Source organism: Stomoxys calcitrans, chromosome 2 (genome assembly GCF_963082655.1).
Source record: "Stomoxys calcitrans chromosome 2, idStoCalc2.1, whole genome shotgun sequence".
Classification (NCBI taxonomy): Eukaryota; Metazoa; Arthropoda; class Insecta; order Diptera; family Muscidae; genus Stomoxys; species Stomoxys calcitrans.
Window position 1 is genome coordinate 75903272 of NC_081553.1, and position 15859 is coordinate 75919130.

Genomic DNA, 15859 nt, shown 5'->3' on the forward strand with positions numbered 1-15859 from the left:
TTGAAATTTTGAACAAATAATTTTTATTAGTGTAAGTCGGTTGGGATTGTAAATGGGCCAAATCGGTCCATGTTTTGATATAGCTGCCATATAAACCGATCTTGGGTCTTGACTTCTTGAACCAATAGAGCGCACAATTCTCATCCGATTTGGCTGAAATTTTGCATGAGGTGATAACTGTGATAAGTATGGCGCAAATTGGAACATAACCTGATATAGCTGCCATATAAACCGATCTGGGGTCTTGACTTCTTGAGCCTCTAAAGGGTGCAATTCTAATCCGATTTGGCAGGAATTTTGTACAACTCTCAGGACCTTCAACATACATGTCTTAAATGGTCTGAATCAATGAATAGCTTGATACAGCTCTCATATAACCTGATATAGCTGCCATATAAACCGATCTGGGGTCTTGACTTCTTGAGCCTCTAAAGGGTGCAATTCTAATCCGATTTGGCAGGAATTTTGTACAACTCTCAGGACCTTCAACATACATGTCTTAAATGGTCTGAATCAATGAATAGCTTGATACAGCTCTCATATAAACCGATCTCCGATTTTGCTTCTTGAGCCCCTACAAAGCGCAATTCTTATCCGAATGAACTGAAATATTAAACAATGACTTCTACAATGTTCAATATTCATTTATGGTCCGAATCGGACTATAACTTGATATATCTCCAATAGCATAACAGTTCTTATTTAGTATTCTTTGTTTGCATAAAAAGAGATACCGCGCATAGCACTGAACAAATACGATCCATGGTGGAGGGTATATAAGATTCGGCCCGGCCGAACTTAGCACGCTCATACTTGTTATATATAAAATAGCCCCCATATAGACCGATTTGAAGTCTTAGACTTATAAAAGGCACATTTATTATACAATTTTGCTGAAATTTGAGACAGTGAGTTGTGTTAGGGCACTTGACATCATTCTTCAGTTTAGCCCAGATTGGTCCAGATTTGATATAGCTGCCATAAAGATCGGCCTCTCGCATTTATAATCCGATTTCGCTGATATTTGACACATTGATTTGGCATTACGACATCCGTATACTATATGGTTCAGATTGGTCTATATTTGGATATAGCTGCCAAAAAGACCAAGATTGAACCAAAATTTGACAGTGACTTGATCAAATCAGACTATGTTTGGCTATAGCTGCATATGGGTGCATAAATAATACATTTTGTCAACGGAATATAACCGAGGTGGTTGGTATCCAAAGTTCGGCGCGGCCGATCTTAATGTCTGTTTACTTATTGTTAAAGATTTTGATCAGCTACATATTAATTTTAAGTGAGGTTTTAACCCTTAAAAAAAAGTACCAAAAAGACCCCCTTAGTGAACAGGTTGAGAGTTGAAATGTTGTACAATAATATTGCACGCTGTCTTGTCAATAGTGTTACCGAATACACTTAACACCTTAAATTAAAGGATTACAAGTTATCGTAAGCGAGATATTTAGAAAAATATCCCGAAGGGGGGAATTTCCCTCCTCTTATTTGGTTACTTTTCGAAGTAAACTTTCAAAACGCCGATACACGTGTTTTCTCTTTTAGTTTCTTCTTTCATGATCTGTGCATTTTTTCTGATATTTTTTTTCACAGTGTTATTGAACGTGAACTCGACTTTCTTAATGGAATGACCACTTGAAAGTCTGTATGTTATATTTTCCCTTGCAAATGATATAAATTTTCATTTTTTTTTACCAATAAAATTGCATAGTTTTCAAATGTGTGATAATTTTGATGGAATAAGTAGAACTTACTTTGTAAGAGTGATCTCAATTGAAGAAATCTTAAAACTTGAAAATTGTTGCCTTACCAATGGACTAGTATTATCAACACCAAGTAGCTCCATAGCTATTTTGCCTTCAATTGAAATCCTAAAAAGACTCAATTTACCATATCAACATTAAAGTGCTCATTTTGCAATGTTCTTTCGCTTGGCAAACTATTTCAATTTATTAGTTTGCTCTCATTTATCAAGAAAAGTTTCTTTTCTCATTGGCTTAGCATAGCATATTCCGTACGATTACTATCCTATTTCACTTATTTGGATTTAGATGGCTGCAAACACAAACATATGTTCATCATATCCACATAAAATCGTTTTACGTAACTGCATAATAATTCTGAAGCTCAAATTCAAAGTTTGCTTATGCCAGTATACCATATATGTGAAAAAAAATATTTGCAAATATTGCACATGAGTGCGAGTGCATAAAGCATGAATGCGGTATGCGCATTTGTCATTAGACAGATATACTAGGAAATATAGAGATGTCATACAAAAACAGTTTTAAAAATTGTTTTTGCAAGTAAAGATTATGATGTATAGGGTTTTAGATAAAAATATAAAAAAGAGTCGCGTGATTGACTGACTAATCATCGCCCAGTCCAAACGACTAAAGCTAGAATTATGAAATTTTGCGCGTGTGTTGGTCTTGAGTCATAGGCTCGGGATAAGATGGTACTAAAAAGTATCAAAAAGTACGAAATGGTGACTTTATACGAATTTAAGAGTGTCTCGAAAAAATAAGATTTGGTGACAACAATTTTGCAAAATCGTACCGGAAGTTAGAGAAATAGTACGTTTAGTACTGCAATCGGTACTATTTGGTACTTTCTTTGTTAATTGAGCTAGAGCTGTGAATTTTGGAACTTAGGTACACCATGGCAACCTTAATTGGGTGGGAACAAGCTTTGCGCGTGTGTTGGTCTTGAGTCATAGGCTCGGGATAAGATGGTACTAACAAGTATCAAAAAGTACGAAATGGTGACTTTTTACGAATTTAAGAGTGTCTCGAAAAAATAAGATTTGGTGACAACAATTTTGCAAAATCGTACCGGAAGTTAGAGAAATAGTACGTTTAGTACTGCAATCGGTACTATTTGGTACTTTCTTTGTTAATTGAGCTAGAGCTGTGAATTTTGGAGCTTAGGTACACCATGGCAACCTTAATTGGGTGGGAACAAGCTTTTTTGGAAATTTTTACATATTGATACTAAAAAAAGTACCAAATTGGTTGAACTTTGTACAGGGCGGATGGATATAGCTAGAACTTTGAAATTTTATTAAAAGAAATCTGCTGCAAAATAATGAGGGTAAAATTAAAAAAATGGAAACAAGTTAAAAGGCATTAAGTTCGACCGGGCCGAACTTTGGATACCCGCCAACTCGGTTATATATGTAAATCATCTTTCGTCTTAAGCCGGTGAAAAATGCCCCATAGCAGTTTTTTCTAAATATGGTCCGATTTGGACCAAATTGGAAACGGCTATTGAGTGGTCTATTAAGTATAGCTCATTGTTCAATTTTGTAGAACAAAATATTGGTCTTTTCGGTAGCCATATCCAAATATAGACCTATCTGAACCATAAACGACACGGATGTCGTAAAGCCTAACAAAAGTCACCGTGTCAAATTTCTGCGAAATCGGATTATAAATATGCCTTTTATGGGGCCAAAACTTTAAATCGAGAGATCGGCCAAACGACGGCTATATCCAAGTCTGAACCGATCTATGCCAAATTAAAGAGGGCTGACGAAGAACCTTACACAACTCACTGTCCCAAATTTCTGAAAAATCGGACAATAAATGTGCTTCTTTTGGGCCCAAAACCTTAATTCGAGAGATCGGTCTATAGGCAGCTATATCCAAATCTGGACCGATTTGGGCAAAATTGCAGAAAGTTATCGAAGAGCCAAACGCAACTCATTGTCCCAAATTTAAACGAAATTGGATAATAAATGCGCCTTTTTGGGGCTCAAAACCTTAAATCGAGAGATCGGTCTATATAGTAGCTATATCTGGGCAAAATTGCAGAGAGATATCGAAGATCCTAACGCAACTAACTTTCCCAAATTTCAGCGAAATCAAACAATAAATGTGGCTTTTATGAGCCTAAGACCTTAAATTGAGATCTCGGTCTATATGACAGCTATATGCAAATCTGGACCTATCTGAGCCAAATTAAAGAAGAATGATGAAGGGCCTTACACAACTCACTATCCCAAAGTTCGGCGACATCGGACAATAAATGCGAATTTTATGGGCCCAAGACCTTAAGTCGAGAGATCGGTCTATATGACAGCTATATCCAAATCTGGACCGATCTGTGTCATATTGTAGAAGGATGTCGACTGGCCTAACACAACTCACTATCGCAAATTTCAGAAAAATCGGAGAATAAATGTGGCTTTTATGGGCCTAAATCGGCGGATCGGCCTATAAAGGGGCTACATCAAGATATAGTATGGAAAAAAGAATCTGTGCAAAGTTTCAGCTCAATATCTCTATTTTTAAAGACTGTAGCATGATTTCAAAAGACAGACGGACAGGTGGACTGACGGGCGGACATGGCTGGGTCGTCTGAGATTTTTGCGCTGATCAAGAATATATATACTTTATAAGTTCGGAAATGGATATTTCGATGTGCTGCAAACGGAATGACAAAAAGGATATACCCCATCCTTCGGTGGTGGGTATAAAAATAGTATAGCTACTGGTAAGATTTGGAACTATCTTTAACGATGGAGCTAGAGCTCTGAAATTTGGCGTGTAGGTACAAGAAGGAAATATATAATGGGTGACTAATTGATATGTTCTAAATTCATACATTTTGGTACCAAAAAAAATCCAATAACCCCAAACAAGCGCATGGGCTGGCACTTAAATCCAGTTATGTGCTCGCCACTGGTACAAACACATCCTCACACACAACATTTTTGACTTTTCATAACCAACCCTATAGGAAAGGGGGTAATCATTTAGTCATTCCGTTTGCATCACATCGAAATATTCATCTCCGACCTTAAAAAGTATATATATTTCGGATCGTCGGATTATTGCCTAGTTTCGCTGGAACTGTGACTTATTATAGTCTAGGATACTAGCTGACTCGGGCTCGCTACACGCCTTTTTTTACTTTATATGGTACAAAGGTTTCCTTGGAATATTTATTTTCGACAATTAAAGATCTTTTAGTGAAATACCATGCTAACTTGACTAACAGTTTAGTGCCTTTGTCTGAATCACATATGATCTATATTGGTCTAGAAATTTAAGTTTGGATGTAAGGTGTACTCCATTCTTAAAATACTTCATTTCAACCAGATATTCTCATGATGTCTGATTTTGTGGTGTTTTCGGGAGAGAGGTGGTCTCCCAGATACTTGGCCCGGAAAAAATATCAGCATCGTGCTTTTCTCTCATATACCATTTTTTTGGGGCTTGGGGTGGTCCCCCTAGCACTTGGTATGACAATTGGATATCAGATACGTTTTCATATCCTAAATACCTTTCATTTGAGTGATTGGTCAAAATATATGTTTGGTAGGTTTTAGGATGGGGAAGCCCCCTAGACACCACATCCGAAATTTGGATGCCAAATTTTTATTTTTAGGATACTGTATGGGAGCACTCAAAATTTCGCTTAAATCGCACCACCCATCTCCGAGATCTGGCGTTTCTGAAAATTTGGGTAAGGGGGAGGGTCAGAAAATTAAAGCTTCTAGGAACCGAACAAGGATGATCGAGAGACCGGTTTACATGAGAGCTATATCAGGTTATAGACTAATTTGGACGGTATCACGTAGCACAGTTGGTGGAAGTCGTAAAAGATTACTACATGCAAAATTTCAGCCAAATCGGACAAAAATTGCGGCTTGTAAGGGCTCAAGAAGCATATCGGGTGTTCGGTCTATAAGGGGGCTATATCAGGTTATAGAGCGATTTGAACCGTACTTGGTACAGGTGTTGGAAGACATTACAGAACACAGCAAGCTGAATGCAAGCAAGCAAAAGCAGAGTTGTTGGAAGTCGTAAAATAACACCGCGTGCCAATTATTAGCAAATCGGACGAAAATTGTGGTTTGTAAGGTGCTCAAGAAGACAAATCGGGAGATCGGTCTATATGGGGACTATACCAGGTTATAGACTGATTTGAACCGTTCTCGGTACAGTTGTTGAAAGTCATTACAGAACACTGTAAGCAAAATTTCAGCCAAATCGGACAAAAATTGCGGCTTGTAAGGGCTCAAGAAGTGAAATCGGGAGATCGGTTTATATGGGAGATATATCTTAATCTGAACCGATATCATCCATTTGCAATCCCCAATGATCAATGTCGATAGTAAGTATCTGTGCAAAATTGCAAGTGGGTAGCTTTACGGGTTCGACCGCTATCGTGATTTCGACAGACAGACGGACATGGCTGGATCGACTCAGAACGCCGAAACGATCAAGAATATATATACTTTATGGGATCTTAGACGAATATTTTGAGGTGTTACAAATGGAATGACTTGATTAGTGTACCCGAATCCTTTGGTTGTGGGTATAAAAATTATAATTTGTCTAATGACAAAAATCATTATATCGACATACAAATGGATGCCAGGTACAAGAAAAGACAACAAGAATTTCTAAGGCACATACATTGTTTGGTTACATTAACGCGATAAGAAAATACTCATCTCAAAGTAGGTAATGTTTTGTTGCATTTATTACATAACGAATACAGCCTATCATCAAACAAAACCATAATGGAGATGTGTGAAAATGGAAGGCTTTGATACGTATGGTGAAGGTCATGGGAGAAGTCGTTGTACAAAATTTCAGCCAAATTGGATAGGAATAGCGCCCTCTAGAGGTTCAAGAAGTCAAGACCCCAGATCGGTTTATATGACAGCTAAATATATCAGGTTATGAACCTATTTGAACTATACTTACACAGTTGTTAGAAATCATAACAAAACACCTCATGCTAAATTTCAGCCAAATCGGATGAGAATAGCGCCCTCTACTGGCTCAAGAAGTCAAGATCAAAGATCAGTTTATATGGCAACTATATCAAAATATGAACCGATATGGCTCATTTACAATCCCAACTGATCTACACGAATAACTCCTTCGAAAGTTAGCGTGCTTTCGACATACATACGGGCGGGCGGACAGGCGGACTGACATGGTTAGATCGATTTAAAATGTCATGTCGGACAAGAATATAAATACTTTATGGGGTCTCAGACGAATATTTCGAGGAGTTACAAACAGAATGACGAAATTAGTATACCCCTATCATGTGGTGGAGGGTATACAAAGCTAGTTGAAACCCCGAATAACATATTTTGATGTCAATAATGAAATGTTTTGTCGAGGTTTAAAAAAAAGATTGTATTTGTTAGAAATTCCTGCAAAAGTTTATCGCAAAAATCATGAACTTTCATCGTAAACAAAGTCAACTTAACGCAATTTTCTTTTATGGGAATCGAATTATTTTTGTTTTGCGTGTATATCTCTATTCCTTATATGAAAGCACGCAAATCTCCTGTACTCATCCAAGTGTATATTTTTCCTATCAAGTCGTACACATTAGTTAATCATGTTCAATAAAAAGTTTTCTACGCTAGTTTGTTACTTTCTCAATTTGTATGAAAAATTGTATTCGGCAGCGGTAATGATATTAGATGAAGTTGCGAATGTGCAGGTGATGCAGTTATACATTGTACACACATGCACAAGAAATGCTACTCTTGAAGCAAGAAATTACATTCAAAACCTGAGGTTTGATGTTGTAATACATTTGAATCCATACGTGTGTTAAAAACCAAAGGTAACTTTTTTTCTATTGATAATTTAGGTTAAAAAGTTACAACATGAGTTATGGATTTGTTTATTTCAGAAATAAGTAGACAACTTTATATGCGAGATTGAGGACAACAGACGATATCCTTTAAATGGGGCAACTTTTCTATAGCTTATGAAACAAAAACAAGAAAGAGACATTAAGTTCGGCCTGGTCGTATTTTGGATACCCACTACTTTGATTATATGTATGTTCTAGCTGGACAGGGCTCGCCTTCTTTCACTCTCTTATTTTATCTGAGCCCTATACTAGCACGTACGGCTTTTCAGATATTTTGCCTCAATGTGGATATCATGTTGAAGCTCTACTCTCAAATATCTTTCACTTGAGACTTATATTGCTATGGTGAGTAAATATGTCCTGAATGCGGGTGTTTTTGGGGATGAGGTGAACCCCCATGTATCAGATTCGTGCTGTAGTCTCAAATACCTTTCATTTGAGCCTAATATTGTCATTATTGGTTTTAATTTCCATTTGAGGGGCGGCCGCCCTAGACATCCCACCTTAAATAGGTTGGGTTAGGTTAGGTTTAAGTGGCAGTCTGCCATCAGACTTACTTAGACGTTTAGTCCAATGTGATACCACAGGAACAGAAGAAGGAAGATGCCTTCTAGTTCCTACCGTTGAAAGATCCAGATCGCTTTAAAAAGCACAATAACTTTCGATTGTTCACATCCGCAAAGTCAGACAGGATATCTCTGTGGACCGGCACCCAAAACCGGTGAATTTTGAACTGTTCAGCCATCTCAGCACCCAAAACCGGTGAATTTTGAACTGTTCAGCCATCTCGTTGAGAAATCTGCGATAGTCGAGGGCGGTTTTTGTGTTCAGAAATACGTTCTCCAGGAATTTAATGGCTGTCTGGCTGTCTGGCTGTTTGAGAAGATATTTATGTCAATCGTCGTAATGACATTATATCTTAGCCATTCCACCACTTCCTTAATTGCAAGGATCTTTGCTTAATACACACTGCAGTGGTCGGGTAACCTTCTAAGTTCTAGATCTTTAGAGTACACTCCAAAGACCACATTGTCGATTAGTTTGGAATCATCCGTATTATCTATGTAACTTCTGTTACCAGGGATATCGGTTCTATCAGGATTGGTGGTACAGTAATTTTTATCAAAAAGCGGCTGAGGTAGGGTGTAATCCAAACTGCCTGGAACATCGGATATTGTATCAAGGATAACACAGTGTCCGTAGTCGCCATATGAGCAAAGAGAAAGCCCTCTTAACCTCATGGCAGTGGTCGGTGCAATTTGGGTAGCCACAATGTCCAGAGCCATAATTTGTAGCATAAAATGCAGTGCATCAGATAGTGTCGTCCTCAGTGCAGCTGTGATGCACAAACAAGTCATTCTTTGGATCCGGTTCTTTTCAAGCGCCGTCCACCAGACCACAACACCATATAGCATTACAGGTCTGACAACTGAAATATGTACCCAATGCATGACACGCGGTCTAAATCAACAACTTTTGCCTACCTCTTGCATTTGTATAGGGCAAGAGTGGCATTTCTTGCTCTTTCCAAAATGTTGGATTTGAAGTTCAATTTCCTGTCCAGCAAATACCTAGGTATTTTGCGCTTTCAATAAATGGAACATTCTCTCCACACAAGGAGATAGGTTCCACTGTGGTCAACTTGTATCTGCTGCTAAAAATAACTGCTTATGTCTTGCACGGATTTATACCTAGACAACTTTCGATAGTCCACTTTGCTGTTACACGTTGAGCTTCCTGAAGTATATCTCTTAGAGTGCTGGAAAACTTTCCCCTAACCGCAATTGCCACGTCATCAGCATACGCAACCACTTTTACACATTTTTCTTCCAGAGACAATAATATCTTGTTAATGGCTATATTCCAAAGTAGAGGAGACAGTACACCTCCCTGCGGTGTTCCTCTGCTGACCCATCTTTTTAGATCCACAGATCCCAAGTCTGCCGTAATGCATCTTTTAGTAAGTAAGTTATTTATGAACATTCTTACGGTAGAGTTGATGCGTAGAAACTCCAATTTCTTCTTGATTAACTTCGTTTTCGCTTTATTGAAAGCACCTTTAACGTCAAAAAATGCTACCATTGTATATTCCTTGACAGTGATAGAACCCACTATGTAGCCGACTAGGTCGTGAAGGCCTGTTTCACCCTAAATAAGTATATCAAATTTCTGTTTTTGAGTAATTATAAACATACTAAATTTCGCGTAAATCGCCCCATCCATTTGCGTGACCTGGCGTTTAAAAAAAAGGATAAAAGGAGGGTCCGCCCATTGAAGTTTAGATGTTATGATTTCCAACAACTGAGCCGAGTACGGTCCAAATCAGTTTATAACCTGATGTAGCTCCCATATAAACAGATCTCCCGATTTGATTTCTTGAGCCCCTGGAAGCCCCAATTTTTGTCCGAATTGGCTAAAATGTTGTATGTAGTGTTCTGTTATGACTTCCCACTACTGTGCCACATATGGTTCAAATCGGTTCATAACCTGATATAGCTGCCATATAAACCGATCTGGGACCTTGTCTTCTTGAGCCTCTTAAGGGACGCAATTATTTTTGAAATTTTGTATAATGGCTTTTCTCATGAACTTCTACATACGTGTCAAATATGGTCTAAGTCGGTCTATAACCTGATATATTGGGTTGCCCAAAAAGTAATTGCGAATTTTTCGTATAGTCGGCGTTGACAAATTTTTTCACAGCTTGTGACTCTGTAATTGCATTCTTTCTTCTGTCAGTTATCAGCTGTTACTTTTAAAGGGTGATTTTTTTGAGGTTAGGATTTTCATGCATTAGTATTTGACAGATCACGTGGGATTTCAGACATGGTGTCAAAGAGAAAGATGCTCAGTATGCTTTGACATTTCATCATGAATAGACTTACTAACGAGCAACGCTTGCAAATCATTGAATTTTATTACCAAAATCAGTGTTCGGTTCGAAATGTGTTCATTCATGTGTTCAGCGATGAGGCTCATTTCTGGTTGAATGGCTACGTAAATAAGCAAAATTGCCGCATTTGGAGTGAAGAGCAACCAGAAGCCGTTCAAGAACTGCCCATGCATCCCGAAAAATGCACTGTTTGGTGTGGTTTGTACGCTGGTGGAATCATTGGACCGTATTTTTTCAAAGATGCTGTTGGACGCAACGTTACGGTGAATGAACACATTTCGAACCGAACACTGATTTTGGTAATAAAATTCAATGATTTGCAAGCGTTGCTCGTTAGTAAGTCTATTCATGATGAAATGTCAAAGCATACTGAGCATCTTTCTCTTTGACACCATGTCTGAAATCCCACGTGATCTGTCAAATACTAATGCATGAAAATCCTAACCTCAAAAAAATCACCCTTTAGCTTGCTTTAGAAAAAAGTGTAAAAAAAGTATATTTGATTAAAGTTCATTCTAAGTTTTATTAAAAATGCATTTACTTTTTTTTTAAAAAATCCGCAATTACTTTTTGGGCAACCCAATAGCTGCCATGTAAACCGATCTTGGGTCTTGACTTCTTGAACCTCTATATGGCGCAATTTTCGTCCGATTTGACTGAAATTTGTATTCGAATTGGCGGAAATTTTACAAAATGACTCCAACTGTGGTCTCCAATATTCATTTGATATAGCTGCAATAGCGTAGCAATTGTTTTCTTTTATCATTTGTTGGCCGAAAAAGAGATACCGGGAAAAGAACTCGTCAAATGTGATCCATGGTGGAGTGCCCGGCCGAACTTAGCACGCTTTTACTTGTTTTGTATAAAATTTTAGCTGAATCCATGGTGGTGGGATCCCATTATTCTTCACATGTTTTTAAAAAAAATTTTCGATTCTATCCCATAGCGCAACGTTTCATAATTTTCCTCATATGTCATACACATACTATCACTTGCCGATCCCCTTTTAAATAAACGATCTCGTAGCAGTATGTGTCCCTTATGACACCGAAAGCTGTACTGATCTGCTATTTACTTCCTTTCGGTAGTAGCCTCGTCTTCTCAGGCTTAACCAAATTTATTGACAGTAGTCTTCTGGCCTGTACAACCAAATCGTCTGCTCCTTTATTCGAGCTTACTGCGCTATGGCTCGGCACTCAAACAATGCGGATTGTTCTATCTTCTATCTACTTTCTCTCGCAGACTGTTCGTAACCTTAACGTCCTAAATAGTTGTTACAGCCATGTTGGCCATTTTTTTTTTAAGTTTAAATTTTTATTTTTTCAAAGAGTGTGCTTGAACGAACCATGATCCATTGTAATTACTGCAGTAATTGTATGCAGCAGCGTAACTCACCTATTACCCTTCCATTCAACTACATTAGGATAAAAATCCTTTTGAAAATGTTGAAGTTAGCCTTTCGATTTATTTACACGAACATTATTGTTTCTAATATTGTAATTGTAATCTTTTTACACACCAAAATGCACACGAATCGCTACTTCACACTTGTTAGCTTTTGCGCTGCGCCAAAGTTCTTTCCACTATAAAGGCCAAACAAGGGATTTTCCCAAAAACTTCCTGCAGCAACAACAATCATATCACTGATTGGTAATGCCAAAGGCATATACATATGGAGAGTTCAACGAAAACTTAGACAGTTATCATTACAATGTCTTTTAGCAATGAAAATTGTGGCTTAGAAAATATTTCAGAGAAATTTTCCCTCAAGGAAAAAGTGTCACAAGAAAATTAATAAAAGTTTTGTCATTTGAGAAAATTAAATGACAAATTTCCACTTTAGAGAAGATTTCATGGGAAGTTTGTGTTAACGGAAAAGGAAACTAAAGTTTTGTTCTAAGAAAAAATTTAATACAAATTTAGAGAAATTTTCTGGCATTTGGTTTTTAGAAGAGATTTCATAATTTTTTCAAGAGAAAATTTCATAGACACTTCGCATATACAGAAAACTATGGAAATGTGATTTATGGAAATTTTAGTTCTATATGAAAACCTAATTTAAGAAAAATGTTTATGGAAGTTTTATTTACTTACATATATTTTACAATGGAAATTTTGTCTTTAGTCAAACTTCTTAGCATTTTTTCATTTTCAAAAAATTATGTCTTCAGAGAAATTTTTTTCTTTGAGGACAATTTTCTTGATTATTTTGTGTTTTGTGAAAACTTTCAGGACAAATTTTCAAAACAAGAAAAAAATTCTTGGAGAAAAATTTGAGTAAAGTTTTTCTCTTGAGAGAATCTTGAAGAAATATCGTCCTTGGAGAAAATTTTGAGAGGAGATATGGCTATTAAAAGTTTTCCAAGTCAAAAATGTATATTTGGTCGATTTTCATCAATATTGTAAATTTTTGGAAGATATCACAAATTAACCTTACTTTTGCTGTACGAGGCTTAGTTAGGGAGATATGGCCATTATAAATTTTCCAAGTCAAAAAATAATGTTTGGGTTGATTTTCATAGAAATGTTTAATTTTTGGAAGTGATCTCGAATTGACCTTTCTTTTGCTCTACGAGGCTTAGTTAAGGAGATGTGGCTATTTAAAGTTTTCCAAGTCAACACTTTATTTTTTAATCGAATTTCTTAAAAATTTTTAATTTTTCGAAGGCTACGAGGCTTAGTTAAGGAAAGTTTTGAATTTTTGGATGTGATCACGAATTAACATTATTACTATTTTACGAGGCTTAGTTAAGGAGATATGGCCATTTAAAGTTTTCCTAATATAAAATAAAATGGAGGCTAAGACGCTGAACGCCTGGGTTCGAATCTTGGCGAGACCATCAGAAAAAAAATTTCAGCGGTAATTTTCCCTTCCTAATGCTGGCAACATTTGTGATCTACAATGCCATCTAAAACTTCTCTCCAAAGAGGTGTCGCACTGCGGCACGCCGCTCGGACTCCGCTTTAAAAAGAAGGTCCCTTATCCTTGAGCTTAAACTTGAATCGGACTGCACTCATTGATATGTGAGAAGTGCCCCTGTTCCTTAGTGGAATGTTCATATAGACAAAATTTGCATTTGCAAAATTAATGTTTTGGTCGATATTCATGGAAATTTTGGGTTTTTGAAGTTTGCAATTTTTATCCAAACTTAGAATTTTCAAATTTACTTTTGCTCTACGAAGCTTAGTTTATGAGATACGGCCAACTTAAGTTTTAAAACTGAAAATCGCAATTTTTTGGCCAAATTGCATCACGAAAAGCGAACCAATCAATTCTGTTTGCTCTTGGACACTTACTTGAGGGGGTATGGGCATTTTAAGTTTTGGACGTGAAATTCGCCATTTAAGGTCAATTTTAGTCGAAATTTTGAATGTTTGAAATTAAATATGAATTAAACTCCCGTTTGTTTTACAACGCATAGTGGGCCAAAGGGCGAAAATATTGGAAAAAAGTCCAAACTTTTATCTGTTGATCTAAGTGGTCAAAGTTAACCACTTTTCACTAGTCCAACCATCAAGGGGCTGTTCTTTTGATCTACTGAACCGATCTACTCCATGGATTAAGTAGAAGAATACTTCGATGCTAAGACGTACACATTGGCGGTTTGCTTGACATCGAGGGGGCGTTTAACAATGTGCGGATCGACTTGTTGCTCCGATGCTTAGACCAGTACCGGATGAACCGGGTCTTTAGAAACTGGATAAACCATAAGGAACAGGTGGATAAATTGCGGGTCCCTTTACATAAATATAAGGGAGAAAGTGGCACAGGGCACGCCACAGGGGGGCATTTTATCGCCACTCCTTTGGGTGACCACCATAAATGATATATTACGGATTCTGACTGAGGAGGGATTTGAGCCCGTCTACTATGCAGACGATGTTATATTACTTCTAAAGGTTAAGAATCTGAACCACCTATGCAGAAGGGCCGAAAAGATATTGAATATGGCATATGACTGGGCTAGACCCAGAGTTCTCGATGTAAACCCAGAGAAGACTGAAATATGACTGTTCACGGGGAAGACGAAGGTGGGTCAATTTGACAAATCACGTTTCCTCAATAAAACGATTTCGATATCTGACAAGGTTAAATACTTAGAAGTGATCTTGGGTGAGAAACTTAATTGGAAGTGCAGGAGTGTTCTGAGAAGGTCACAGATATTGGGTACTAAGTGACGGGCCGTAGGCTCGAAGTGAAGCGTGATTAGACCAATACTTATTTACGCCTGAGTAGTTTGTTAGACTGCTATGGAGAAAAGTGCAACAGAAAACAAGTTCAGAGGAAATGTTACCTTATCATAGGCGGAGCTAAGAGGACCACGCCAACTTGGGCATTGGAAACTATTCCAGATATCCGACCCATTGACATACAGATTAAGTATGTGAGGCAGTTACTGCGGCTATGGGACTTAAGGCGATGGGAGAATGGATTTAGGATGGGAGCAGCTCTAACCGTCGCGGTATAACCGAGGCGACGATAGGAAGAGGGCAATAACAACCAGGGCGGTAAGGTAAGGAACAGTCTTGCAGGGTAAGAAGGTGATTAACGCCTTCTCTGAGGATGGAAAAATCCGCATCGTTTGGGTGCCGGGCCATAAAAGAGTAAGGGGGAATGAAAGGGCAGACAGCGAAACAGTCAATAGGACGGCGAAAATCCTATGAGGTGATCTGGATCATGAGAGGACGAGGCTATTACGAAAAGGATGTAATAAGGAGGTCAGTATAAATAGCTTTTGGTATCATAACGGGACACTAGGACTTCGAGCTTACTTCTGCAAAATCAGTGCGGCAAGAGATAGCATGTGTAGGGCATGTGTGAACGATGATGAAAAATTTGGCATGGGGTATTAAATTTGACATCTCCATATATATGTGCAAAATTTCATAAAAATCAGTACAGATTTAAATATAGCTCCCATATATAGGTATCGCCCGATTTGAACTATTAAAGCTGTAGAAGCCACAATTTTGGTCCGATCTTCACCAAATTTGGCGTGGAGTCGTCTTTTTGAAGTCTCAATGTATGTACAAAATTTAATCAAAATCGGATCAGATTTAGATAAAGCTGCCATATATATTTTGCCACAATTATGTTCCGATCTTTACAAAGATCATATTTTGAAATTTTCATAAAAATCGGTTCAGATAAAGATATAGCTCCCTTACATATCTTTCATCCGATATGGCCTTTTAAGGCTGTAGAAACCACAATTTTCGTCCCATCTTTACAAAATTTAGCATGGGGTGTTTTATTTATCATCCTCATATGTGTGCAAAATTTCATAAAAATCGGTTTAGATTTAG